Genomic DNA, 26895 nt, shown 5'->3' with positions numbered 1-26895 from the left:
ATTTTACATGCAGTTTGTAGCAGATCACCTTTCATTACCATAGATTTCAGTTTCTCATACAGGTACTCTTTTTCAAGTTCTAGTTTCTTATTTTCATTGGGTAATTTTTAATTCCTGCTTTATACTTTGCCATTCTTTTCTTTTCTTCTCTTAATTTTGATTTTAGGTAAGCTTTTCAAAAAAAAAAATTACCTGCTGTTTTCTGTAGACTTATTGTTACTTGGCAGGGGTCTCATTATGTCATGGCAAGATTCAGTTTTGTGCACCCCCAAAGTATTTCTTAAGAATTTTCTTTCATTCTTAAGTATTTTGTTAAGAATTTCCTTTCTCAATCTTTTTTTTTTTCAATCAATTCTCCCTATAATATAAAGCATTTTTCTTTTCTGGAGCTGATTTTGGAAGTTTCAAAGTTGGGCCTGCTTCTGGTTTCAAATTTCTATAACTTTTTTGTATATCATCATCATCATCATCAGCCATTTTCAATCCACTGCAGGATGAAGGCCTCTCCAGCAACTTTCCAGTTCCTTCTGTTTTGAGCACTGGCCATCCATTTACTACTCGAAAACTCATGAATTTCATCCATCCATCTCCGCCTTTGTCTTCCAGGTTTTCTTCTAGCTCCTCTTGGGTACCATTCTGTTATTTTCTTAGTCCATCTGTCATCATGTCTTCGAGCTATGTGTCCTGCCCAAGACCATTTTAGTTCTTTAGTTTTGATAAGAATGTCCTTTACTTGAGTTTGCTGCCTAATCCATGTGTTTCTCTTCTTATCTAACAGTCTGATTCCCAATATGATTCGTTCCATTCTTCGCTGTGTAGTTCTCAGCTTCTCTTCCATTCTTTTGGTGAGTGCCCAAGTTTCACTTCCATAAGTCATGGTGGGGAGTATACATTGATTCATTATTTTACGTTTCAGACAAACTGGGATATTGCTCTTCAGTATGTGACTATATTTCCTGAATGCTATCCATCCAAAATTTATTCTTCTCTTGACTTCCAGCCATTTATCATTATTACAGCTAATAACTTGTCCCAGATAAGTATATGACTCCACGTTTTCAATTACTGCTCCTTCAATCATTATTTCCCTTTCCATGGCATATTTGTTCATCATTACTTTTGTTTTAGCCATATTCATCTTTAGTCCAAAATCCTTACTAACTGTGCATAACTGATTAAGATTTTCCTCTAATTCTTTGGGATCGTGGCTTATGACCACAATGTCATCTGCAAATCGTAAATGGTTTAGGTACTCTCCGTTCACATTGACTCCTTTCTGCGACCAGTCTAACCTTCTGAAAGCTTCCTCAAGGGCAGCAGTAAACAGCTTCGGAGATATTGTGTCTCCCTGTCGAACTCCTTTCTCGATTTTAAATTTGCTACTGTCTTTGTCTAGTCTAATAAAGGATGTAGCACTCTCATATATCTTCTTCAAAATCATAATATATGGAGTATCTATGCCTTGTCTTTCCAGTGCCCGAAACATTGCCTTATGCTGTATGGAGTCAAATGCCTTTTCATAATCCACAAATTCCAGGCATAATGGTGTTTTATATTCATTTGCTTTCTCCATTAGCTGTGATATTACGTGAAGGTGATCCATAGTTGAGAATCCTGTCCTAAAGCCAGCTTGCTCTTTCGGTTGATTCTCATCAAGTATTCTTTCTAATCTGTTAGTAATGACCCTTGTGAACAACTTGTAGATATGGGATAACAAGCTAATTGGTCTATAATTTCCAATTTCTGATTTATCTCCTTTCTTATGCAGCAAAACTATGATTGCATTATTCCACTGCTTAGGCATCACACCTTTTCTAATGCACTTTGTGAAGAGCCTTGCCAGTTTTTGTGTTATGTCTCTTCCTCCCAATTTTAACAACTCTACAGTAACTTCATCTTCCCCCGGGGCTTTCCGATTCTTCATTTTCTTCAATGCATGTTCTACCTCATCAGGAAGAATATCGGGTATGTCGTATGTGTTGCTACTTTGCAATCCATCTTCCCCACTGCTGGTATCATTCCCTCGCTCCTTGTATAATTCTCTATAGTAGTCTTCTGCTATTTGAATTATGCCTTCTCTGCTGTTTATAAGTACACCATCGCTATTCTTCAGTTTCAGTATCATTTGTCTTTCTGTATTACTGCTCATGGCTGCTGATTTAAATCCTTTGTTTTCCCTTAATGCTTGTTCTACTTTTCTTGTGTTAAATCTTCTTATGTCCTCTCTGAGTCTCTTTCTAATGGCTTTGCATAACTCAGTATACTCAATTTTCTCCCTGTCAGTGTTTTTCTTGCTCTTCATTTGTCGTCTTTGGTTCATCATGACAAGTGTTTCTTGACTAATTTTTTCTTCTTTGGATTTCTGTTTCCCTATAGGTTTCTTGGGCTTTATCACTTTCAGAAAGTTGTAATATTCCTCATTGATATCTTGGTCCTGAGCAGTCTGCAGAAGCTCAAACTTGTTCTTAAGTTCCAGTACATACTGCTTTTTCTCCTCCTCTGTTATCTCAAAGACCTTTGTATTATTTACTCGAGTCAGTTTTTTCCTTTCCTTTCCTACATCTATATCAAGTGTACATCTTACCATTCTGTGATCACTTCCAACATTTACCTTATTCAGGACGGTAACATCATTCACAATATATCTTCTGTTAGTGAGGATGAAGTCGATTTCATTAGTTGTTAATCCACTTGGACTCTTCCATGTCCACTTTCTGTTCACCCTTTTCTTGAAAAAAGTGTTCATTACTGACATTCCTTGAGATTCTGCAAATTCCACAAGTCTTTCACCTCTCTTATTTCTTTCACCAATTCCAAAATTTCCTATAGTTCCTCTTTCTGCGCTGTTTTGCCTTTTTCCAACCTTAGCATTGAAGTCCCCCATAATAATAGTGTAGTGGGTTTTCTGCTCATCTAGAAGACTCAATTTCAGTGTACATTTCTTCAACCTCTTCATCATCATGGCTCGATGTTGGTGCATAAATCATTATAATCTTCAGCTTGTATCTCTTAGAAATCTTGAGTATTAGTCTTGACACCCTTGGTGATGTACTTTTGAATTCCAAAATGTTGTTTTTAAAATCTTTATGGACCAGAAACCCAACTCCACCTTCACTCCTTTCACTGTTTCCATTGGTGTACAGCAGATTTCCACTTGATAAACTTATAAGTGATTCATTTCTTCTTCTTGTTTCAGCCAAACCGATGATATTCCAATTCACATTTTCTAATTCCTTTTCCAGCTCTAATATCCTGTCTTCACATTACAATACAATATGGCATAAAGAAGTTAAAAGCAATCATTTGAAAATTATGAGAACATACTGTTGAATTTTTAAAATATATTTATCCTTTATTTTGCATGCATAAATCTGCCTCATCACCAATTTTAGGAAAAGAGTAGTATTTAAGAACTGTTGCTTTAATATATTGTGAATGAATGGTTACTTCAACAGTACCTAAAGCAAACATATACTGAACAATTCAGCATTATAAAGTCAAATATACCGCTGCAAATCATTTTAAAAATGCAGAGCGATTCCTGGTTATTGAGAAAACTGGCTGAGCTATATGGATGGCTTATGGGTGACATAACAGAAGAGCAGTGTGTGCAGTGATATATCCATTTCTTCTTATCATGAGCCATGTCATTGTAGCAGTTTTCAGTAATGTTATAATGATATTTCATGTTATTTGATTCTGGCATTATACAGCGATGTCAACCTAAATTATTCATAGCTATAAATTTGCTTATTGGCCTTTTATTCCAAATTATCAGGTATATATTCTTTTTTGCAACCCCCTTATTCCTAATTTAGCCTCCCATATTTTTGCTGTTTCTAATATGTATATTACTGGTTTTGGTTGTATTTGTTTCCTTCATGGTTACCCACTCTGTTAACCTATTCTTAATTTAATTTGCAAATTTGTAATTTAAGTTACATATATAAAAATAATTTTTTCCTAAAAATAAATAAATAAAACATGATGCAAGTGTATTTTTTTTGATTAACTGTTTTGACAGCTTCCAGTGCTGAAATTTTATTAGAAACTAAATGTTCAGAAATTGGAATTTGTAAAACTATTTCCATACAAATATATAGATTATTTTTCTGCTGGAATGTGTGAGGGCTGTTTAATAGAGTGATCATAATTTTTTTTTTCACACCACACCATACCTTTATTAATCGTCCATATTTTGATGGTCCTTTTCAAAGTGATCCCCATTTGATGAAATGCACTTACTCCATTGTTTCTGCCATTCTTTGAAAACATAGTGGAAGCAATTTTTTGACATGTGTTTGAGAATCGCTTCTGATCATTACAACTTCTTCTGATGACTGGGAACATTTTCCTTGCAGCTCCTTCTTTAACATTGGAAATAAAAAAAATAATAAAAAAAATTGCAGGGTGCAAGGTCAGGGCTGCAGGGCAGATGAGGAACACATTTAACATTAATGCTGGCTAAGTACTCAATGATAGAATGAGCAATGTGAAGTCTTGCACTGTCGTGATGCAGTATCCACTCATCTGTGTGCATTTGTGGTCATTTGTGATGAATGTCATCCCATGAAGTGTGCAATACAGTTATGTAGTAAGGTTCTATAACAGTCATATGACAGGGCAAAACATATGCTGGTAAACCATTCAGGTTTACCATTCATTAAGTTATAATATCAAAAAACAGAGATGCCCATTACCTTTCCTGTAGAAGCCACAACTTTTCTTTTTTCGGTGTTGACAATGACATAAATGTCCAAGCAGAGCTTTGTTGCTTACTCTCCGGGTTGAAACAATGAAGCCATGTCTCATCCACCATTATCACCTTGTGCAGAACCTCACCATCTTCATTAACCATCTGTTGTAGCTTCTGAAAAACTTCCACACAAATCTCCTGTTGCTCAAGTCTTGGAATCCAGCATGAATGTTTGTTTGTTTGCTATTTGGAGCATTAGCAACTAAGGCCATATTGCTCCGGGGATATGCGGTGGTCATTCCCTGACCTTTCCGCATTCTCCGTATTTGGTGGTGACAGGCTCGAATCCCGGTCTAATCAAGAAGCATGTGCTATGCACTGCTGCTGCTCCTTCCCACCTGGCTACAGAGGCGCCATCCAGCATGAACGAACATGCATCGTATGCCAGTGGTCATGGGGAATACCATGTGTGCTTCCTACTGATATTCTCAACATCTCCACTAGTTGCCTTACTGTTATACGACAATCTTTTCTCACGATTACAGAAGCAGTGTTTATGGTTTCTGTGGTGACAGCAGTGCTTGGAGCACCATGACTGCCGATTTTTCTGATTGAATCATATGCATCTTTAAACATTCTAAACCATCTGCAAGCTGTGCTATATGAAGCATAGATTCACCATAAGACTCTTTTAACATTTCATAAACTACAGCGGATGTTTTCTTCAGACAGAAACAAAATTTAAGAGCAGCAGCATATGCAGTGGTGGACTGGAGCTGGCTTGCACAAGCCAATTGTTAAATTTTCAAGAATTTTGTAAGCTGTTGTTAAACTGGCAATGGCCATAAACTGTAGAGCAGCATGCACTTCAACCCACTATTGATAGCAGCATTTGGATGATAAGCTTGTATATGGTGACATGGAAAATCCAGCTAGGGCATGCTTATTTTGGCACCGTTTGTGCTTCCTTTCCCCTGCCCCCTTCCCTATGTGACAATCTGTGTAGGGATTATTTCTGCTAGCAATTTTATAGGAATATTATTTCCAACAAACATCCACTTAATTTTGCCTGGGCAGCTTCTTCTTAAGGTAATGACATTCCCATTCTCGAAGTCTGTCAAATATTTCGTATTTCTAGAATTGTTGTGAACCTGATAAGGTCATTACCCTAAGAAGAAGCAGCCCAGGCAAAATTAAGCTGATTGGGATGCAATTCCATTTGTCAAATCATGGTTGAATTGCAACCACAGATTGGCTACAGATACAAGAGCTACAGATACAATAAAAAAAAATGAATATTTTATTATTGTTTGAAATTTTTGTATTCCAAATTGTTGTGAATCAGTAAAACTTATAATAAATACAGTATATGCTTTAAATTAATAAGTCTTATCTGTGATCGCAACCTTTGTCAAAAAGCATCGTCCGCTTCAGGAGAGCATCATAATTACATAATATTTGTATTTGTTTTATTTAATGATGCTAATGTTTTTTTTTTTTTTTTTTTTCACTTGTAACTATTTGTTGGTGATTTAGCGTATTTTTAGGGTCAAGTTTGGAGGTCTTAAACTATTGATACCAAATATGTTGGTTTTTCCGATTTTTTTTTGGGTGTAAAGATACATTTAAATAATTGTAATAAAATCATTTGTATAATAGAGAGTGTCGATATTGGAGCATTTTACAAGAAATTATTCATCTAATCCCCTTTTTCATTTTTTAATAAATACACACACACATATTCTTGGTCTTGTGTTTTTTTTAGTGAGCCGGTTGTTAAAAATTTACCAGCACACCACTAAGCATATGGTTCCTTGAGTGTCACGTCCATTGTTACATAGCTGAAACTGTACAGGCATAAACTTGACCGACCGTCAAGGTCACACGAGTTAACTGTGCAGCTGCTATGTGATGCCGCTTGGTTTGGCCTTAAATTCTGCAGATGTGCTAGAAATAGAAAGTGGTATGGTTGTTCTTGAAAAATTATGATCATTCTTTATTGAACAGCCCTTGTAAAATAACATTTTGGAACCTACCTTCCAAATTAATAGTAGAAATATATAAATAATAATAAAAAACCATGAAAATGTATGTCAATCAAGAAAGTGCATGTGGCAGCTACTGCTGAGGATATACTTGACTAGCAGCAGTCATTTTAGAGTATTGTATCACTGAAGTGATTTAAATTTGAAAATAAAAACATCTATTAAAGTGACGTTGATGTGATTTGAGCATTCCTTCATTACTGGTTTGACTTTCAATTTGTGCCATTAATTCTTTTGTTAAAGAAGAAGTCTGGCCATGAAAAAAAAAAAAAAAAAAGGAAAGAAAGAAAGTTTTTGTTAGGCTTTGTACCAGTTCTTGTATATAATTATCAAGCATTCTACAGCAATAATTTAAAATAGCAGAATCTGTATCATTTGATAAAATATGCACAATAACATCAGATGTTTAAGTCTGCAATAAGCATCTTTGTGACATTTAGTCAGAGGTGTATATGGTTAGAATTTTGTTTCAAGTTTTTGCTCAACCCAAATGTAAGGGTTAAAAAACATGTTTTTTTTTTTTAACCCAGGGCATGTGTAAAGTGCATCAGAGGAGGGGTATATTTAAAAATATAATGGATTTTACAGTTGTGCTAATAAAAGAATTAAAATTAACATGCTATCAAAAAAAGTGAACAATTCAGAATTTTTTTTTTTTTCTTTTGTTTTTTAACCAGCAAAGTGAGTGGTTGTAAGAAAGGTACCATGCTTGTTGATTTTATAAAATCAATGTGCCAGCCCAGAGGGTTCAGGTGTAATGTTAAGTATACCCTGAAGAAAATGTTGAAAAAAAGAGCCACAAGTTAGGATTAAATCTGAAAATGCCTGGGATTTTGACATGACAGGAGGGATACATGATGAGAGCTTTATCAATCAATTTGGCCATGGAGAGATTGTGCAAGGGTGGAATTTTTTCAGCATGGCCTTTGCCTGTTAAAAGTACAGACTGTTTTTACAGGGATGAGATACACTTAAATAGAAGGAGAGTGCAAGAATATTTACAGATGCTATGTATTTACTGGTTCAGGAAACTACTAATTGGGAAGGCAATTGAAATTAATTCTTGTGCTGGTTCTACTGGGACATGAAACAGCCCATTTATTTAATTTAAATTTAATAAACAAGTAGCATTAATTGCTACATATTCATTAAATTTTTTTCTTCAAAGCTGTAAATCTTTAGATCATTCCATCCAGGTATATATCCTTGGCAATGGCATATTCAACTGACAAAGTTACCAACCCATCTAACCGATCTTGTGTTAATGTGAAACAGAGGTAGGTTCTGATAACTTTATCTTTGAAAATGCTTCCTTTGACACTGGCAATGTTACAAGAATTCTCAGAAACCTGAAAACATTTGCTAATGATGCCATCAACTGAGCATCATTAGCAAATGTTTGAGTACATGAAATGAGATATTTTGTGAGCATAACTGTCTTCAAAATGGTTTTGAAAATATCTGAATTATAAACAGATGATTGAGATTACTTTCTCATTACCATCTATATGCAGAATTTCTAAATCCATATTGAAATTAATTGTTATGCTTTATAATCAACTGAACCCTGTTTTTCAAACCTGCTGTGCTGTCTAAAAATGTGGAAAAAGTGGATCCTAAAAATCTCTGCTTTCATTATCAAACATTCTCTTTGGGGCAAATTCTTGTTTGCTAAAATTCAGATTCAATTTCTAATTCAATTGCCAATTTCTAATTTTTAATTTCTAATTCAATTTCTAATTTTTTTGCATCATCCAGAGCAGTGTTTCCCAACCTTTTGCAGCTATAGGCCAGTTTTATTTATGAAGTAGAAGCCATGGACCACAAAACAGTTTAAACTAACATGAAAGTATATTAATAACTATTTTTTTTTTTTTAAATGATATGTAGTCATACTTAACATATGTAATATATATTAGTTTGTTATAGGTATATCTGTACTTTTACCTAATGGGGGAGGGGTCCTGTGGACTACTTTCACAGGTTAGGCAGTAAATGATGCTGGTTTACAAGGCATTTAAATTTATTTTCTTTTCTAGAATTTTTAAGGTATTAGTTTGATTCTGAAAGCAGAGAAATATCTTGTAACATATGCAAATTGACCTTTTAGAGGACTTTCTTTATGTCAGTTTGGCTCAAAATGTCATAGAGAACAAATAGAAGATAAATTTGCTTTAATAGTTTTCTAAGTGGTCAAAACTTTGGACTCTAATTTCCTATAAAGAATTCTTTTTTAAACTGTTCACTTCTTTTCTGTTGATTTTTTAGTGACTTTTTTCTGTTGTTCTTTCAAATTTGGTGCTACAGGACAATGCCATACCAGCTCAATGCTTCAGCACTGTGGAAGATAACAAGGCTTGCTGTGTTCCTTATGGGACAAGCAAATATATGGGCTAAGTTTACTAAGAGCAAAAACATTCAGCCCTGGAGGTGCACATATATATGTTTGTATGCCAATGCAAGGAAGATAAATTTCATAAAGTTGAAGTATTGGCTAATAAAATGCAGACGTAGAGATATTGGAAATTAGTATTAGTATTAGTAGTGTAAAATGATGCAAGGAAGCAATCATATATAGCATCAGCCAAAAAAAAAAAAAAAAAAAACCCTATCCATTCCCTCCAATAGTCTAGTTCTTCCTTGAATTTATTCTGACTACCCACTTCCACAACAACAACAACAGATGGAAGCTTGTTCTGGCATTCAACCACCCATTAGAGGCAAATTTCCACACATCTGTTCTGCAACCATCCTTCCTCATTTGAATTTATGTCCCCTCATGTGCATAGTCTGAGCAAGAGGAAGAATCTCATCAGCATTGAGTTTGCTCATGCCATTTAAAGCCTTAAACACCTCAGATTACCTCAGAGGCACATAGTTTCTAGACACTGTAAGTCACAGAATTGAAGCCTTTATTGGTAAGAGCACCTTTTTGTTCTCCTCACCAGTCTCATTGCCCCTCTCTGTACCCATTCCAGCAGCTCTACATCCTTCTTAAAATGAGGTCTCCAGACCTCTAAACAATACTCAAGATATGGCCTGACCACTGCTTTATACAATGGGAAAATCATCACCATATCCCTACTAGCAAAATTCCTGTATATTGTTGAGAAAACTACATGAGCAATCCTGGCAGCCTGTCTGCACTGCTCAGATCTTCATATTTGACTGCAAAATCCCCTCCCTCAGGTCCTGTTCATTTTTCACTACCTGGAGTCACGGCTCTGATGTCAAATGTACATTTGATGACTCATGCAGCTCTTCTTACACTTGCACATTATTCTAACACAGCTGATGTATTTCCTTTTTTCCCAAGATGACCCACCAGCAGGCCTTGAAATACCTGTTACTTTGCTTTCTGGGCTACTAGTTCCAATAGAAGCAGTTCAAAAATCACTTTCCCTTCTGCCTGCAGCTATAGTTAATCTCCATCCTAAACAAGCAGTTTTCTGACCAACCTAGCAATGGCTTGATAATATCAGCAAATGGGGTTCACATCTGGTGAGTATGGGCTTGGCACACCCATGGTCCTGAGTTGGATATCATCATTCTTCATTTTCTTGGTGATTCCTTTCTACTTCTCTCTCCCCCTCAGGGTAACTTGGAAATTTTTTTTGGCTGGTGCAGCACAAGCCTCAGGCTTCCTTGCTCCATATTGCTAATACTAATATTCTCCCTTTCTATTTAAGCATATACCATCCCCATAGAAGCAGTCTCTCCTGTTAACAAGTGCAGACCATGCTGTGAAAAATTCTACCCTGTCAGCCTTGCACAATCTCTCCAAGACCAAATTGGCAAGGCTCTCATGATGTTCTCCCTCTTGTCATGTCTGGGCAGAACTGCAGACACTTTCAATTTGTGACTTTTTACTCAACATTTTCCCATACTTGTTAAGTAAGTCCTCAGATTTTCTCTAAATGTCATCAGCGCCAACATGTACAACAGTATCACCTTTTGTCCCCCCCACCCGGGCAGACATATCATGGTCCTATGACACCTTTATGCACAATATATTTCCCGTTTCCCTGACAATAGTCACCAACAATAGCTACCTAGGGGATCAGTGCATTCTGCCTTGGGGGTTGACACTGTTGCCTGATGCACGAGTACAAGCTCTGGTCGGGCACCTCCATAGCCAGGTGGGAAGGAGCAGTAGTGCGTATCACATGCGTCTTGATTAGACTGGGGTTTGAGCCAGTCACCACCAAATACGGAAGATGCAGAAAGGTCAGGGAATGACCACCGCATATCCCAGAGCAATATGGCCTTAGTTGCTAATGCTCCTAAAAACCAAAACAACAACAACAGCAGCAAGCTCTGGCATTGAGGTGGGCAACTAAGAGCCTGATGGGGCCCCCAATTTAATTCCTCTGAGGGCATTCATCCTGTTCTTCAAGTTCTCATAAATGCTCATCAGAACACTGAGTTGATGCCTAATATCCTCACACTCTTTACATCGAACACACACACATACACACACACACACACACGCACACACACACACGCACACACACACACACACACACACACACACACACACACACACACACACACACACACACACACACACACAAAGACATCCTGTTGGCTGTATCATGTCCCATCCCAGACAGATCCACAAACAGAAAACAAATAGTTCACTTTGTAAGACTGTGATTCAGAGGACAACTGTCACCTTCAGTTCTCTTGCAAACCACAGCACCCCTGATACTTTGAGCTCTTTACTTTACTGCTCTAGTCTGAGGCATGATTTCCATTTTCAATTTAATTGAGACTACTATACTAAACTAATATACTTAAATACAATAATAACAGTATGCACCAGTTATGCAGCAATAATATGTATTACACTACTGAGTTTACATTATTAAATGCTTATATTATGATACTGAGTTTACATTATATGTATTATGATATCGAGCGTATGCTATATGCATCACACCATAACGTTACCCTTGTAAAGTTATAAGATAATTTTAATAGATAATAAAATTATCTATTAAAGCCAACCTATGTGATTTGAACTTTCTAGTTACCTATTTACCACAATTAAAACACTAGAATTACTGTACCATGTACTACAGTACAAGTTACGAGATACGATATTTGAACTAAATAACTGATACAAAGGTTCTATGTATATTAAGTCATGCCTTACAAAATCTCTAGCAAAATTTAAAAATAAACTAAGGAATGTGACTAGGAATATAAAGCTATTTATAGAATATGATTTAATATGCTAATCAGGTTAATAAAATTGCAAAATTTTTCGAACACTTCTGTTCCCAGGAGCTCAAAATTCTTCGACTTTGTAGTTTATCCTCTTGAACCAGTAGTGCCACTTGGACATACAGTTTGAATATGAGGAATACAATGCACAGAAAGAAAAGGAGGGCATATGAAGAGTCATCCTCTAGGTCAAGAAGCATATAGAACCTAAAGCAGTTCAGCTGATGTAGTTGGTCAGTGTAATGTTGAGTCAGTTTGGTGTAACGTTAAGGCACTGCAAAAACAAAATGTTGGTAGTAGTATGTTACAGACCAAATGATTGTGATGAGTATAATGGACAGCTATACAGATGGTAGATAACGTTCATCAACCGGTGAAATACCACCACTTTGCTTACTGGAGGCTTGAAGTGGCGAAACCCATGTTTAGTCTCTAGAGCAAAGTTTCCGGCATCCCCCCCCCATACTTCTCCTTCAACCCATGCACGGTACTAAGTACTATAGGTTTTGATACCTTTCGTGTTTGGGGTTTTCATAAAAAAAAAAAAAAAAAAAGACAAACACACAAATAGTAAATCAAAATGTCTTATAATGGTGGATTTTAACTTTCCAGATATTGACTAGAACATGTGGTTGGTCACTCACACAGTAAGTGGAACTTTTCTGGATTTATTGGATGACTTTACTAAACCAGCATGTTAGAGGGAGCAAAAAGAGGATGCAAAACTCATGATCTAATCATCGGCAGTGAGACTTCATGCATTAAAGAAGCTCTAGATAAAGGAACCAGGCAACAGTGAATGCAGGGTATTGAGGGATTTACTTAAGGGTGAATGCAGGGTATTGAGGGATTTACTTAAGGATAAAACTACTGTCAAGGGTAAAGGGAAAGTATTCTACTTTAATAAAAGTGACTACAGTGGTTTTGGACAATTGCTAAATTATTTTCAGGAATTAGCTGAAGATGGCACTAATTGAAATGGGAAGAAGTCAGGTAAGTAATGTAAAAGCCACCAAGCTTTTTTATACCAACTAAGTGTTATTGTTCAAGGGTTACACCTATATGGATGTTACATGAACTAATGAGATTAGTGGAAGAGAAAAAAAATACAGGGGATGATTTTAAACTATCAGGGGACACAGAAATCTACAGTAAGTATAAGCTATTTTGCAATCAAGTTGCCAAGAGGTTTAGGCAAGCTAAGGAAGATTACAAGTCTTTGGTTAAGAGGGCAAAGAAAAGTAGCAAAGAATTCTTTGCTTATGTAAACATTAGAAGAAAAGGGAAGAACCACATTAGTCCATCAGGTATGATGGCATAATAACTACTGAGGATCCTCTTGAGGTTGCTGACAAAATGAATAAATATTTTTCATCTACATTCATGCTTGAAGCTTTTAGAGATGAGGATACCAGAAGCATGCCAAGTTATAACTTGGAACTAAATGATTTTGTGTTAACTGAGAGAAAGGTGGAAGAGAAACTGTTGAAGATAAAAGTAAATAAGGTATCTGGGGGGGCTGAAGGAATCTATCCAATTATATGAAAGAAAAGCAACAAAAGAGCTAAAATAAACGTTTGGTTATAATTATAAGAGCATTCTTGGATTTGAGGGGGATAAAATGGTGAAGTGAGTAATTACAGACATGTAAGCTGGACTTCTGTTCCAGGGAAAATAATGGAGTCACTAGTCAAAGAAATAGTGCAGTTATATGGCAATCACAGCATCAATCTGTAAAAGCTAAGATCTTGTATGACTATTCTTAGAAACAAAGCAACTGGATGCAAATAATAATTTTGTACAGCAAATGCTACCACTGTACAAATTGGAGTAATGTGGTATTAGCAGTAATTACTGCTAAGGATAAAAGAATGGCTGAATGGCAGGAGACACAGAGTGGATATTAGTGGACACTACTATTCTTGGATTAATGTTATTAGTGAAGTCTCTCAAGGTTCAGTGCTAGCCCACTTATTATTTTCAATATTTATAAATGGTGTCAAGTGTAGTATCTGAGTCTGCTGATAATACAAAGGTGAGAACAGTGGTTATTGATAATAATCAGGGCAGTGGGATGAGATGTGGCAACTGAGGTTTAATAATGATAAATGAAAGGTACTGGGGGGGGGGGCTTAAAGTGGGTTCCACCACTTTAAGCCCCCCTAGTAAGCAAAGTAGTGGTATTGCACCTGATGAGAGTCATCTACCACTTAGTATTGTCTGGTAATACAGATGGGCAGCATTCCTCTCTGTGGTGTGGACACTACACCTTGACCCCTGCTTACGTTGGTTCACCACTGGGGCTTATACTCAGGTTTACTAACAGTCCCACCATTGTGAAGGTGCAAGCAGAGCATTTGGCTGTCACAGACTAACCAGACTTTGCTGAAATTAAGTCCACTTGACTTGAGTGTCACCCAAATATCGGTTCCATCAGTATTTCAGACTTTCAGGTAGCAAGTACAGCTTGGCATGCCTGAGAGAATGTCTGTGACAGCCTCAAGGACCATTGTTAAAACTGTTAATGGTTAAAATGTAAATAACAGTTCAAATGTGTTAATTCTGAAGAAATAACACTAAACATAGTCTAAGAAATGTTGTTATGTACCGTAATGTCAATTTTAAACGAATGACTACTATCAGACACCAGTTTATTCTTCACAAAAAAAACAACCACTTTCTGCATTGGATAAAAAGAAAAATATGAATTAATCATCTTTAGGAATAATTATAATAGGGTACGTATAGTCTTTATTAGTTTACACAGCATGTTGATTTCGGTAATGTACTGTGGAGATACTGAATTCAATACAGTCAGTTTCTCACAAATGCAAATTCCTGTATTCATACAAAGGGGAGGGGGATCAAAGGTCATAATTCACAGATTGATGTTTCATTTTTGCCACCATTATAACTACAGCAGAGAGAAAAATAATAGGTACAAAGTCCTCACTAGGCCTTTTCTTGAATAGCATTAGTATGAAGTAGGAAGGCAAGTTATAACTTGTCTTGGTTTCTAATCGACTTACGTCACCGTTCTAGTATTAAGTATTAATATTAGTAGTGGCAAATGACACAAGGAGCAAGCTTATACATTAGTGAAAAAAAAAAAAAAACATACTTCTCACATTACCTGTTCATCCCCTCTAATAAATTTGTCTAGTTCTTCCTTGAATCTATTCAAACTAACCATGTCCACAACACCAGATAAAAGTTTGTTCCAATAATCAACTATCTGCTGGCTGAAAGTAAATTTCCACACATCTATCCCACAACCATCCTTTCTCAATTTAAATTTATGTTTCCTTATGTGTGTTGTCTCAGCAAGAGTAAAAATGCCATCAGCATTTGGCTCTCTCAATCCATTCAAAACCTTAAACACCTCAATGAAATCTCCTTGTAGGTGCCTAGTTTCCAGTCTCTGCAATTTCCAGAACTGGCCTTGCTTCATAAGAGTATCCCTTGTTCCCCTCACTAATCTAATTTCTCTTCTCTGCACCCATTCCAAGGTCCACATGCTTCCTACAATGAGGCTTTCAGACCTGTATGCAGTACTCAAGGTGTCGCCTAACTAGTACCTTATAAAATGGGATAATCACCTCCTTGTTCCTGCTGGAAAAATTCCTGTATATCATTGACAAAACCTCATGAGCTGTCTTAGTAGCCTGCTATGCTGCTCAGAGAACTTCATGTCTCACTGCACAATTCCCTCCACCACCCAGGTCTTTTTTGTTCTCTAATACCTTCAGTGTTGTACCACATAGTTGGTGTGTTATTCTGGGATTATTGCTACCTATTGCCACTTCTCATCCCATCTATTTCTACTAAATCTTGTTCCAGTTTTCCCTGGTTACTGCATGTATGACATATGTCTCATTAACCACCCTGCCAACATCTGTATCATCTGTAAATTTATACATTAGCTTGATATGCCTTCATCAATATCAACCCCTGGATTGTAGCCATGGAGGTATTGTGTATGGTGTGTGTGCATTTTGTATGCAATAAAGAGTTCTTCTTCATCATTAATAAATATGGAAAAAAAAAACAGTGGGCCAAGCATTGAACCCTGGGAAACTTCACTTATAATCACTCTCTTGTCCTTTTCTCACTCCACCATCCCTTTATCCAGACCAGTAACGTGCTCCTAATTCCACAGTGCTCCAATTTGTACAGCAGTCTTTTATGTGAACAGTGTCATTTTCTGAATTCTAAGTATATGATGGCAAAATTATCTTTTTGCATCTAGTTCTTCTGTAACTGCATCGCAGTACCTAATCAGATTTCTCAGACAAGACTGTTCTTTAACAAATCTGTGCTGTGACCACAGTATAATGGCATTCTTGTCTAGATGATTCTGCTTTGCTTCTTTAACTAGTGACTCCATTATTTTCTCTAGAACAGAAGTCAAGCTTATAGGTTTGTAATTACTTACTTCACCTCCCCTTTTTATCCGTTTGATCCTCCCCTTTGTAAAGTGGGGAGGACATCTGCACATCTTCAATCCATAGGGACCTCCCCGAATCCAAGATGTTCTCATAATTATGGCTAAAGGTTTGCTAACTTCTTTTTCTGCCTCCCTCAATATAACTGGATAGATCCCATCCACAGCAGGTGCCTTATTCATTTTTAGTTTACAATTCCTCTTCCACTTTCTTCTCAGTTATCACAAAATCATTTAGCTCCATGTTATAATTTGATATACTTCTGGCATCCCCATTCCCAAAAAAATTACATGTGTGAATGAAGATGCAAATTATCTATTCAGTTTGTTAGCAACCTGAGCAGGATTATTAACAGGTATACTAATCATATGTAATGATTCATCCCATTCCTTCTAGTGTTTATGTAAATAATAAAGTCTTTACATTCTTTGCCAGACACTTCTCAAAATCTGCTTTAGCTTGCTTAATCCCCTTGATGACTTGATTGCAAACTATACCGACTGTAGGTTTCGGTATATCCTGATAATTTATTTGCATCTAGTATTTTTCCTCTGTGCACTAGTCTCATGAGTTCACATGACAGCCATTTAGGTCTAAGTTTGTACAAAAACCTAGTAGTTGATTCTATGATTACTTCTCTTTATGCTTTGCATTTAGAATTTACTGTTGATAACATCATCAGTTAGTCCCACTGAATAGAATTTAAAAAACCAAAAAAACCCTCAATTGCATAGAATTAAAATTAAATCTGTTGTTTCTCTTTGGGTCAGTAAGTCATTGTTTATGGAAGAGATTAACCATAAATTTAATTGGGCATACATTTTTACAGACTTACCCAGTGTGGGTAAAGGCTGGAAATATCTTTTCTTTCTTGCTTTGCTGTCAGGTAGACTGAAATGATGTCAAACTGGTTACTGGCTCATGCAAGTGCATGCCATCTAAATAGGTGTAACTTGCAAGAGCAGTTCCTGCTGAATTATGAAGTTTACTGAATAAGAGACAACACTAAAACAGAGCAATTCAAAGTTAAAATATACTTAAAGCTATAAGGCCTTAATGCTTACAGTGGAACAGACTTTGCCTTTGAAATGAGTTGCTCTGGAATTGCACCACTTTCACATAGATAGCCTCATTAAAAGGCTAATTGGTCATTTGTTTAAAATGGTGAGACTATGACAGTCTGTTTCAGGTCTCTCATCAGATAGCAGATAGTCGCTAGTGATAACTCTGATTTTGCATTATTCATGGAAGTTCATACTGAACAACATCTTTACAATTGTTTTTTTTTTTTGCATGTTTTTTCCTTTTTAATTGCATATAAATACAGCAGTAACTTCAGTGTAATGTATAAACACGTGAGTGTTTATACATTACACTGTGAGTGTTGTGGTATGATCAGTTCTCTCATTTTTCAACCACTGTGATATTTGTGACATGCTCTATATTCACCTCTCAATGGTGTTTAATAATTGCTGCTGACAGGGAAAATGGTCTATATTAATTTATTGAAGGGATGGGTAGTATTCTGGCTCATATTCTAAACTTCCAATTATCAGCAATGTGAGTTGAAGGAGTTTTCATTCCTTACATATATTTCCTTTAAAACTAAACATTGGTTGATGTTATTTTTTATTAATCACTATACTATATAACATCTTTATTAAGTAAAATCTTTATTGTTCTCTAAAGTTAGGAGGGTATCATCCTTGTTGTATTTGTGCTAGAAATAAATCTGCAGAACAAAATTATCTTTGAAATCTACATTTCTATAATGACCACTCTTATACCACATGAACATTAAGATAGTTTATTTAGCTATTAACTAAATTACTATACATTAAGGTAACATTTTGGGAACCTTGGGAGAACTCTTCATCAGACCATACATAGGCTGTTGCCAGGCTCCTGCTTGCCAGATGACTCAATGCCAATTGCACCTTCTCCAACTATATTAAAATTATCTTGATAATTACCTGAACAGTTATAGAAAGTTTTTGCAGATGTTTATCATGGATGTGTTTCTTACTCTTGCCTTTTTATTTACATAAATTGTGTAATTGCATCAATAGCACATAGCTGGAATTCAGGTTGTACTCATCTGAGAATAAGTAACAAAAGACTTTTCAAATAGAGAAGTGTTACTCATTCAAAGTGCAAGAGATAGGCAACTTGTTTTGAAGTATGTTATAATATAAGATGTCTTATTTACAAACTTTGGTTTGTTTTTAAATTCTAGATAGTGATTGTTTTTTTGCTTTGATTTTAGAGCGGTCAAAGGTATTAAACTACGGCTGGAACATCTTCCTGCAGCTGCTGCCAAAGCATCAGAAATTGTGTTGATCATAACAAAACACACGCACGCACAAAGGAAAACAAAATTATTCTTATATGAAGGTGTTATTGCCTTAAATTTTTAGAAAAAAATTATATTAAAAATTATAAAAGAACAATAAGAAGAAAATAATATAGTTAATAAAAATAAGTTAAGCACTTAGAAAAATTATCAGAAAGTAGATTGCCATGCTGCCAATGCATTCTCCCTTTATCTGTGTTTGAATTTTGACAAATCATGATTGGTTGGATATATTGTCCAAAAACCAGCAATATTCAGGTGTCAAGACTACCAGATTTTAGATATTGTGCATCTATAATAAATTTTCAGAACTTTCTATAATATATCTATGAGTAATAACCTCAGTACATTGGTCTGAAGAGCTGTATTTGGATTTTCAAATGGATAATATTTTAAAAAATAACTTTATTCAAGTCTGATGGGAGAAATATGAAGACTTTCTGGAGGAGTGAGATTGGATTTTCACACGGCATAAAATTTAAAAGAAACAGATAGCTTTATTCAAGTCACATGGGAGGAATGTTAAGAGATTTTTTTTTTTTTTTTTTTTTTTTTTGTTTGTAGTTGTTGGCGCATCAGCTTCTGTGGCCATAATGCACCTCCCAAGGTTTTTGCAGTATGATCCAAGCCCGAGGCGGGATTCGAACCCGCGACCTTTGGGTTGCCAGGCAGGCACTTTACCCACCCGGCTAGCCCGGTCGGCAATGTTAAGAGACTTCCTGGAGGAGTGATGATAACATGCCCAGAATTATCAGCTTGCTCGGCCTGTTTAGAATTCACAAAAAGTTTGTAATTAAGAAGTTCCTTTTTCTTGACTTCCAGTTTGTCTTTTTCCAAAGCTTTTGAATCATGAACGTAATTTAAACATCAGTGTCATTGTCACTTCTCACCAGTTTGAACTCTTCTTTAAATAGACTTGTTAAAGATTGCCACTGTTCTGTTCTACCAGTATAATCACACATTTAACCAAAGACAGCCAATGAGTTACACATACTTAAAAATATTTTTAACTTCAGTGACATGCATTAGTTAAAAAATTGTTTAAATCTGTTTTTCCCTTTTAGCAATTCTTTCTAACATAATAGTAAATTTCTACCAAATATTCATTCACTTTCACAGGAAGGACTCCAGCCCCCTTACCAGTACAAAAATTAATGAGATGACAAGGACAGCATATTATCAAGTGCCCAATCTCTCTATCAGTTTTAAGTGCCAGATAGTTTTTTAAAGGAATTTCACATGCTTTCAGGTTGTTCAGAAGAAGATGATCAATGTTGTACACTGTAGAATCACCTTCCAATGTTGGTGCTGAGAGCAAGCCGCCTTTAATTTAACTTTTTTTTTTTTTTTTAATTACAAAAGGTAACCAGAATAGGATATAGTTTGGAATCGTTTTGATTATGGCCATCTGTAGCAATTGAAAATGGCCCATTTCTCAGAGCCATCGCTACTGCTTCTTTCCCTATCTATTCTGTTTCACTAATAATACTTGTTGTTTTTGTCCTTCCACAAATGATTTTTTTGCTATTTCACTAAAGTGAAACATATTTCTGAACAACACATCTGCATGATTGGCACATCTCAGTGGAGGATCATGTTCTATGATAAAAGAACACAAACACCAAATAAACATTTTTTCAGTGAGTATGACATCATCATCACTATGAACTGTTATGTCTATTTTTGCATTTCTTTCTATGCAATGCATTTTGTCCTCAGGCTTATTTATTTGCAAATACAGCAAACCCCCGCTATTCGCGGGGGTTACATTCCTGAGAAATGCCGCGAATACCGAAAACGCGAATACTGAGTTATGGCTCCCATAGTAATAAAGGGGTTCCGTTCCAAAGGATGAAATATATAAGAAAAACTAGTCTAAAATTTTGTCTATGTATATATTATATGTACCTTTATAATATGACAATGTACATAGACAGTACGTAGTGAAATGCAAGCATATGGCATCGAAATGAAAATAAGAAACAATTTAATATTAAATGTAACATTTATTAGAAATTTCAACAAATCTTTCAAACCAGCGCCTTTGCTAGCTAAAAAACTTATCCCGCCAGTAATAGCACCAGTTTCGCTAAAGTGTTGATAAAGGAGTTTTGCCTTTTCACGAATGATGAGTGAACTTACGGAATTTTATATTGAGTTCGGTCTTCTATCCACAGATTTAAAGCCTTTTCCATTTTTTCTAATTTACCATCACGAGTTACAGAGCAAATTTTTGAAGCAATTAGCGTGTTTTCACGGACACTACGGCATATTTTTTCTTCCGATTTCATGATTGATTGTACCGTTGACTCATTGATTTTATAAAGTTTTGCCACTGAGGAGACACTTTCACCATTAGAAATTTTATCTAATAACTCAATTTTATTCGCTAATGTTATCACCTTCTTTGATCTTTTCACATTTCCCTTGTTACTCGTAGCCATATTTTTGTACGGGTTAGAAAGAATTTGTCCACAATAAAGTCACTTTCTTCCATTAACGAAACTCGAAAAAGTCTGTTTTATACTGAAAAACGGTAGATTTATCACTTTTGTAAGCATATCAATTTATAAATTGATAAATTTATTCAGTTTATAGGCATATAAATTAAAAGCAAATGACGAAACCTTCCATGACAAGCGCATAACACATACTAAACAAGGATTAGCGAGAAACATCCACGCTCGCGATTTTGTCACAACTGAGTGCAGTTTTGACCGGGAAAGATAATTTTAACCATGCCCATGTTTTTTTATGGCAGAAAATGATCACTGCGCTTTAAAAATTCACTTTTTTTTTTTAGGTTTCATTTTATATTAAATCAGCGACCGCGAATACGCGAAACCGCAAATACAGATAACGCGAATGGCGGGGGTTTACTGTATCTGTTTACATCATGTTTCCTGCTACTTTAAATTGAAAATCTGGCATATATATATTCTTGAAATTTTACATCATATTCCTTTTGCATCGTGCTGAAAGACACTATTAATTACAGAGAACAATACTATTATCCAGTGTTTCTATTTCTAGGCTAGCAACACCTGAAAGTCAATTCATTAACAAAAATAAGCAGAAATTTTAAACATTCTTTGACTGCTATTTCACTTTTGCTTGTTAACAGGAGAGACTGCTTCTATAGGGATGGGATACACTTAAGTAGAAAGGGTGCAAGAATATTTACTGATGCTATCGAGGCAGATTTAGGTGGGTCAGAAAACTGCTAGCTTGGGGGGATACATGGACTAATAGATTAACAGTAGCCGCTGGCAGAGGTGAAAGTGATTCTTGCACTGCTTCTATTGAAATGCAATTGAGCAGCAGCCTGGAAAGCAAGGCAATGGGGATTTCCAGGACTGCTGGGAGTCACAGTGGAACAAGTAAATATATGGGCTGTGTTAGGGTAACTAAGAGTAGAAACAGGTGTATGTATATTTGTGGGTACACCAATGCTAGGAGTATAGTTAATAAATTGGATGAGCTTAAAGTGCTAGTCAAGACATCAAAGGCAGATATTGTTGGGATATTAGAAACGTGGTGTCACACAGACATAAGTAGTGCAGAATTGGAATTTCAGGAGATTACAATGTGTACAGAAAGGACAGACAGGACAGGAAGAGAGGTTGGGTTATGCTGTTAGTTAAGAAACACATAAAATCTAAGGAAGTGCATCCAATTAATGTTGGTGGACAATGCAATGTTGAGTCTGTTTGGTGTGACATAAGCACTGGGAAAGAAAAAGTGAGAGTAGGTGTGTGCTATAGGCCTAATGAATCTGATGAGTATAATGAGCAATTCTGCAGAGAAATAGAGTGGGCAAGGAAATCAGAGTGTCTTATAATGAGTGATTTTAATTTTCCAGATATTGACTGGAATTTTTGGGTTGGTCACTCACACACTAGCAAGCCTTTTGTGGATTTACTGGATGATTGTTTTCTACAGCAGCATGTTTGGGAGGCAACTAGAGGGAGTAATACTCTTGATCTGATTATCAGTAGTGATTCTTCATGCATTAAGAATCTGCAGATAAAGGAACCACTAGGTGGCAGTGATCACAGTGTGCGCTGAAGTGGGATTTACCCAAAGAGGTAACTACCACCAGGTATAAAGGGAAGGGTTTTTGCTTTCGGAAAGGTGACTACGTGGTATTTAAATTCTATATGGTGGGACCAACTGATGATGTTACCAACAGCAAATTCAAAATGGGAAGCATTCAAAGAAATAATCTTAGAAGCTACTAGGCTTTTCATACCAACTAAGAAATATTGTTCAATATTTAGGCCTAATTGGATGTCAGATGAACTAATTACACATGTGACAGAGAAGAAAAATGCATGGGATACATATAAATTAACAGGTGACACAGAAGCCTATGATAGATATAAGCTGGTCTGTAACCAAGTCACAATGGAGGTTAGGCAGGAAAAGGCCAATTACGAGAAATCTCTGGCAAAGGATGCAAAGAAAAACAGAAAGGAGTTCTTTACATACTTGAACTCGAGAAGGAAAGGGATGAATCAGATTGGTCCACTTGATATTGATGGTTCAACTGTTGATGTTCCTGCTCAAGTAGATAACAAACTTAATGAATATTTCACATCTACATTCACACCTGAGAAGTTATTCAGGGAGGGGAATACCAGAGGTGTATTAAACTCTGGCGGTAAGCTAGATAATCTTGTAATAACTGAGAGTAAAGAGGAGGAGAAATTGTTGAAGATAAACATAAGAAAGGCACCTGGGGTGGATGGAATCTATCCAGTTATATTAAAGGAGGCAGCAAAGGAAGTAAGCAAACCCTTAGCCATAATTATAACAGCTTCCTTGGACTCAGGGGAGGTACCCATGGACTGGAAATGTGCAAATGTGCCCCAATTCTCAAAGGAGAATCAAAGGGGGAGACAGGTAATTACAGACCTGTTAGTTTAACTTCTGTTCCAGGGAAATTAATGAAGGCACTGGTTAAAGAAGCATTGCAGGATTATCTAGACAAGACTTCAGTGATAGCTCGGAGACAGCATGGGTTTGTTAAGGTATGGGTAAGTCTTGTCTGACCAATTTGATTGGATATTATGATGTAGTCACAAAGGAACTGGATGCAAAGAATAATTTTGATATATCTTTGGATCTTAGAAAGGCTTCTGATACTGTGGCACAAGGAAGACTGCTGTACAAATTAGAGCAGTATGGCATTGGAGGCAAATTGCTGCTATGGATAAAGGAATGGTTGAGAGGGAGAAGATAGAGAGTGGTAATCAGTGGACACTGCTCTTCGTGAACTAATGTTATTAGTGGAGTCGCCCAGGGTTCAGTGTTGGATCCATTGTTGTTTTCTGTATTCATTAATGATATTGATGATGGTATATCAGGCTTAATTAGCATTAGTTAGCATTAGTAGAGGCATATGATGCAAGAAAGCAAGCCTATGCAGCATCAGCCAAAAAAAAAAAAAAAAAAAATTACATTCCCATTTCACCCCTGTAAAGTGGAGGAGAAATTGTTCAAGAGCAGTTCTCTCCAAATTCCTGTCCAGTTTAGCCTTAAATTTATTTAGGCTATCAACTTCCACAACAAAGGATGGAAGTCTGTTCCACCAACCAACTACCCGCTGGCTAAAGGCAAACTTCCGCACATCCATCCTACATCTGACTTTCCTCAATTTGTATTTATGCCCTCTAGGGTGATTATTCTGAGCAAGAGGAAGAATCCCATCAGCATTGAGCATGCTCAAACTATTCAAGGCTTTATACATCTCAATCAAACCACCTCGCGGGTGCCTAGTCTCCAGACACTGTAATTTGCAAATCTTAAGCCTTTCTTCGTAAGAGCAACCCTTTGTTCCATTCACTAATCTTGTTGTTCTTCCCTGTACTCGTTCCAACAGTTCTACATCCTTCTTAAAATAAGGCCTCCAAACCTGTATACAGTATTCAAGGTGTGGCCTGACCATTGCCTTATACAAGGGAATAATCACCTCCCTATCCCTGCTAGAAAAATTCCTGTATATCATTGATAAGACACCATGAGCTACACTTGCAGCCCGTCTGCACTGCACAGAGAACTTCGTATCTGCCGGCACAATTAACCCCAGGTCCTTTTCATTCTCTATCACTGTCAGTGTAGCACAGAGTTGATATGTTGCTCTGAGGTTGCTGTTTCCCAAATGTAGTACTTTACATTTGTCAATGTTAAACTTCATTTGCCACCTCTCAGCCCATCTGCTCAACCTTTCCAGATCCTGTTGCAGCAGCATACTGTCAGTAGTGTCCTTAACAACCCTGCCAACCTTTGTATTGTCTGCAAACTTGGACATTAAGCTTGATATACCATCATCAATATCATTTATAAATACAGAAAACAATAATGGACCCAATACTGAATCCTGAGGGACTCCACTAATAACATTAGTCCACGATGAGCAGTGTCCATTGATTACCACTCTCTGTCTTCTCCCACTCAACCATCTCTTTATCCATAGCAGCAATTTGCCTCCAGTGCCACACTGCTACAATTTTTTCAGGAGTCTTCCATGTGCAACCCTATCAAAAGCCTTTCTAAGATCCAAATATATGATATCAAAGTTATTCCCTGCATCCAGTTCCTTTATGACCACATAGTATCCAATCAAATTGGTCAGGCAAGGCTTTCCCTTAACAAAACCATGCTCTGTCCAAGCTATAACTGAAGTCTTGTCTAGATGACCCTGCAGTGCTGCTTTAACCAGTGCCTCTATTAATTTTCCTGGAACAGAAGTTAAACTAACAGGTCTATAATTACTTGTGTCAGCCTTTGATCCTCCTTTGTGAATTGGGGTCACATTTGCACATTTCCAGTCTATGGGTACCTTCCCTGAGTCCAAGGAAGCTCTCATAATTATGGCTAAGGGTTTGCTTACTTCCTTTGCTGCCTCCTTTAATATAACTGGATAGATCCCATCCACCCCGGGTGCCTTTTTTTATGTTTATCTTCAACAATTTCTCCTCCACTTTACTCTCAATTATTACAAAATCATCTAGTTCACTGCCAGAGTTTAACTCACCTCTGGTATTCCCCTCACTGAATAATTCCTCATTTGGGAATGTAGATGCAAAATACTCATTTAGTTTGTTAGCCACCTGAGTAGGATCATCAACAGTTGAACCATCAATATCAAGTGGACCAATCTGATTCTTCCCCTTCCTTCTAGAGTTTACATAAGTAAAGAACTCTTTGCTGTTTTTCTTTGCATCCTTTGCCATAGATTTCTCGTAATTTGCCTTTGCCTCCCTAACCTCCATTGTGACTTGGTTACAGACCAGCTTATATCTATCATAGGCTTCTGTGTCACCTGTTAATTTATATGTATCCCATGCATTTTTCTTCTCTGTCACATGTGTAATTAGTTCATCTGACATCCAATTAGGCCTAAATATTGAACAATATTTCTTAGTTGGTATGAAAAGCCTAGTAGCTTCTAAGATTATTTCTTTGAATGCTTCCCATTTTGAATTTGCTGTTGGTAACTTCATCAGTTGGTCCCACCATATAGAATTTAAATATTGTCTCAGACCTCTGTAGTTGCCTTTACGAAAGCAAAAACCCTTCCCTTTACCCTTGATAGTAGTTACCTCTTTGAGTAAATCCCACTTCAGCACACTGTGATCACTGGCACCTAGTGGTTCCTTTATCTGCAGATTCTTAATGCATGAAGAATCATTACTGATAATCAGATCAAGAGTATTACTCCCTCTAGTTGCCTCCCGAACATGCTGACGTAGAAAACAATCATCCAATAAATTCACAAAAGCCTTGCTAGTGTGTGAGTGACCAACCCACATATTCCAGTCAATATCTGGGAAATTAAAATCCCCATTATAAGACTCTCTTATTTACTGGACCACTCTATTTCCCTGTACAGTTTCTTGTTATACTCATCAGAGTCATTAGGCCTATAACACACTCCAACTCTCAATTTTGATCTCCCAATGCTTATGTCATACCAAACTGATTTGACACTGCACTGTCCAGCGATATTGACTGGCTTCACTTCCTCGGATTTTATGTGTTTATTACTAATAGCATAACCCCTCCTCCTTTCCTATCCTGTCTATCCTTCCTGTACACTTTGTACTCCCCAAATTCCAGTTC

At 36.5% G+C, this 26895-nt stretch overlaps 1 protein-coding gene across 1 annotated transcript in view; it reads right to left on the bottom strand.

Annotated features, from left to right (window-relative positions):
• Nucleotides 1-26895, bottom strand: part of Khc-73 (Kinesin heavy chain 73) — a 959680-nt gene that overhangs the window by 70173 nt on the left and 862612 nt on the right. The gene's annotated exons all lie outside the window — the stretch shown is intronic.

The sequence above is a fragment of the Mastigoproctus giganteus genome, chromosome 12 (assembly GCF_048544385.1).
Source record: "Mastigoproctus giganteus isolate SK-2022 chromosome 12, ASM4854438v1, whole genome shotgun sequence".
NCBI lineage: Eukaryota > Metazoa > Arthropoda > Arachnida > Uropygi > Thelyphonidae > Mastigoproctus > Mastigoproctus giganteus.
Note: the sequence above shows the minus strand (reverse complement) of the source record. Positions and strands in the feature narration are given on the sequence as shown.